The following is a 4,098-nucleotide window of genomic DNA, read 5'->3' on the forward strand; positions in this document are numbered from 1 at the left end:
GTTTAGTTTAGTTTAGTTTAGTTTAGTGGACTTTAATGATGCAGACATTCCCTTTATCTACAATCGGTCATGAACCAACTCGTTTCCTCTTCACCGATATCCAGGAAAGTTGTTGGAAGTCGATGGATTTCCTTTCACAAGCCTCATACACGCCAACATTCCTAGAAACACTGAGATCGCTTCCTGTTGAACTGCAGACTGCGTTTTCAGCAGCGAATCTTAATGCTGTATACGGAACCTATTAAAGTGTCATCAGTGAACCTTCCTTGCACAAAGCCTTGTTCTTTTTATCTTCAAAAGCAGACTTTATACTGAAATATATATATCTACGACTGTAGATTGTGCAAGTGCTGCACGGTGGTGCAGCGGGTAGAGTCGTGCCTCACCACGCCAGAGACCCGGGTTCGATCCTGACTGCGGGCCCCGTCTGTACAGAGTTTGTACGTTCAGGCAGTGAAGAAAGCGAATGGTATGTTAGCATTCATAGCAAAAGGATTTGAGTATAGGAGCAGGGAGGTTCTACTGCAGTTGTACAGGGTCTTGGTGAGACCACACCTGGAGTATTGCGTACAGTTTTGCTCTCCTAATCTGAGGAGAGACATTCTTGCCATAGAGGGAGTACAGAGAAGGTTCACCAGACTGATTCCTGGGATGGCAGGACTTTCATATGAAGAAAGACTGGATAGACTCGGCTTGTACTCGCTAGAGTTTAGAAGAGTGAGGGGGGATCTTATAGAAACTCACAAAATTCTTAAGGCGTTGGACAGGCTAGATGCAGGAAGATTGTTCCCGATGTTGGGGAAGTCCAGAACAAGGGGTCACACAGTTTAAGGATAAGGGGGAAATCTTTTAGGACCGAGATGAGGAAAACATTTTTTACACAGAGAGTGGTGAATCTGTGGAATTCTCTGCCGCAGATGGTAGTTGAGGCCACAGTTCATTGGCTATATTTAAGATGGAGTTAGATGTGGCCCTTGTGGCTAAAGGGATCAGGGGGTATGGAGAGAAGGCAGGTACAGGATACTGAGTTGGATGATCAGCCATGATCATATTGAATGGCGGTGCAGGCTCGAAGGGCCGAATGCACCTATTTTCTATGTTTCTATGTTTCCCCTCAGATCCACGGATCCAATTCAGTACAATTTCGTTGTACATGGTTCATGTTACAATGACAATAAAGAAACTATTCTATTCTATTCAAGATCCACGCTACAGGTTTCCAGGTTAAATGTTTAAGAAGGAACTGCAGATGCTGGAAAATCGAAGGTGGACAAAAATGCTGGAGAGACTCAGCGGGTGCAGCAGCATCTATGGAGCGAAGGAAATAGGCAACGTTTCGGGCCAGAATTGGTGGGTCGAAGGGCCTGTGTGTCTCTAAACTAAGCTAAACGGAACTAAACACTGAACGCAGTACAGGGTGGGACCTGCTGCTGCCAAATGCAGGATTGTCAGTGAGTTCTGACAAGGCTCGTGATGAGACTTGCAAGGTCACAGAATGAACAGCAGGTGAATGGAGGTGAGGTGAAATGTAATATGAACGCCACACAGACTGTCCTGTCAGTATTTCACTCAAAGACAAGCGGGCTGGGGTGATGTGAGCACCTCACTGAGCAGATTATCCCAGTGTTTAAGAAGGAACTGCAGATGCTGGAAAAAATGCTGGAGAAAAATGTGGAGAAACTCAGCGGGACAGGCAGCATCTATGGAGCGAAGGAATAGGTGACGTTTCGGGTCGAGACCCTTCTTCAGACTGATGTGGAGGTGGGGGGGGGAAGGAGAAAGGAAGAGGCGGAGACGGTGGGCTGTGGGAGAGCTGGGAAGGGGAGGGGAAAGAGGGAGAAAGCAGGGACTACCTGAAATTGGAGAAGTCAATGTTCATACGCGGGGGTGAAAGAACCAATAGAGGAGAGCAGGATAGGAGTGAGCTGAGCGAGCAGAGAGGAAGGCAGAGAGAGAGAGAGAACGAGAGCGAGACGCCGAGAAGCGAGAGAGAGAGCGCAGAAGGAGAGAGAGAGAGAGAGAGAGAGAGAGAGAGAGAGAGAGAGAGAGAGAGAGAGAGAGAGAGGAGAGCGAGAGGGGGAGAGAGGGGGAGAGAGACGGAGAGAGATGAGATAGAGAAGAGAGATCTAGCTCGCTAGATCGCTAGATCTCTATCTCTCTACTCTCTCTCTATCTCTCTCTCTCTCTCTCTCTCTCTCTCTCTCTCTCTCTCTCTCTTCTCTCTCTCTCTTTGTGTAGGAACTGCAGATAGAAACATAGAAAATAGGTGCAGGAGTAGAGGCCATTCGGCCCTTCGAGCCTGCACCGCCATTCAATATGATCATGGCTGATCATCCAACTCAGTATCCTGTACCTGCCTTCTCTCCATACCCCCTGATCCCTTTAGCCACAAGGGCCACATCTAACTCCCTCTTATATATAGCCAATGAACTGTGGCCTCAACTACCTTCTGTTGCAGAGAATTCCACAGATTCACCGCTCTCTGTGTGTGAAAAGAAAAATGATTTTCTCATCTCGGTCCTAAAAGACTTCCCCCTTATCCTTAAACTGTGACCCCTTGTTCTGGACTTCCCCAACATCGGGAATAATCTTCCTGCATCTAGCCTGTCCAACCCCTTAAGAATTTTGTAAGTTTCTATAAGATCCCCCCTCAATCTTCTAAATTCTAGCGAGTACAAGCCGAGTCTACCCAGTCTTTCTTCATATGACAGTCCTGCCATCCCAGGAATCAGTCTGGTGAACCTTCTCTGTACTCCCTCTATGGCAAGAATGTCTTTCCTCAGATTAGGAGACCAAAACTGTACGCAATACCCCAGGTGTGGTCTCACCAAGACCCTGTACAACTGCAGTAGAACCTCCCTGCTCCTATATTCAAACCAGCATCTAATGTGCAGTTCCTTCCCAGACAGGTATTTGATGGATGGGACAGGTTTGGAGGGATATGGGCCAGTGGGGACTGGTGTCGCTGGGGCATGTTGCGTTGTGGGTCGGAGGGCCTGTTTCCACACTGAATCACTCTGTGACTCCCCCCAACTCCCCCTCCCCTGTCGTCTCTGCCTCCACCCCCAAGACAACAGCTGTTCTAAGCATCGAACATCGGCACCTGGTTGTCAGGGAGACGGCCTCCCACACGCGATGCTTTATGTATGTGAGGTCCCGTTGCCTGGGAATGGGGTCTCTGCTCTCCTTCCTCCACTCTATTCCCTTCCCTCCTTCTCTCCTGCCCTCCTTCAACCTTGCCCCATTCTCACCCTCCCTTCTCTCTCTCTCACTTCCCTCTCTCTCTCCCCCTCTCTGTCCCCTTCTCTCTCTCCTCATCTCTCTCTCTCTCTCTCTCTCCCACCTCACCGTTCCTGCCTCCCCCTACCTTCTTTCTTGTTTTTACACCTTCTGTCTTTCCATCTCACCTTGGCCTTATTGATAGGGGACGATCAGCCATGATCACAATGAATGGCGGTGCAGGCTCGAAGGGCCGAATGGCCTCCTCCTGCACCTATTTGCTATGTTTCTATGTTTCTATTCCACCCCCTCATCCTTCTAAACTTCATAGGTGGACAGGGACTGCTGGGGAAACTCAGCGGGTGAGGCAGCATCTCTGGAGCGAAGGAAATAGGCGACGTTTCGGGTCGAGACCCTTCTTCAGACATGTTGGGTGTGGGGGGGGGGGGGAGAAGAAAGGAAAAAGGAAGAGGAGGAGCCAGAGGGCTGAGGGAGAGCGGAGAAGGGGAGGAGAGAGCAAGGGCTACCGGAAATTGGAGAAGTCAATGTTTATGACACTAGGGTGCAGACTGCCCAAGCGGAATATGAGGTGCTGCTCCTACAATTTGGCCGTGGAGGAGGCCCAGGACAGAGAGGATGGATTGGGATGGGGAATGGGAATGGGAGGGGGAGTTGAAGTGCTGAGCCACCGGGAGGTCAGGTTGGTTATTGCGGACCGAGCGGAGATGTTGGGCGAAACGATCGCCAAGCCTGTGTTTGGTCTCACCGATGTAGATCAGCTGACACCTAGAGCAGCGGATGCAGTAGATGAGGTTGGAGGAGGTGCAGGTGAACCTCTGCCGCACCTGGAACGACTGCTTGGGTCCTTGAATGGAGTCG

This window comes from Amblyraja radiata, chromosome 43 (assembly GCF_010909765.2).
Source record: "Amblyraja radiata isolate CabotCenter1 chromosome 43, sAmbRad1.1.pri, whole genome shotgun sequence".
NCBI classification, from domain to species: Eukaryota; Metazoa; Chordata; class Chondrichthyes; order Rajiformes; family Rajidae; genus Amblyraja; species Amblyraja radiata.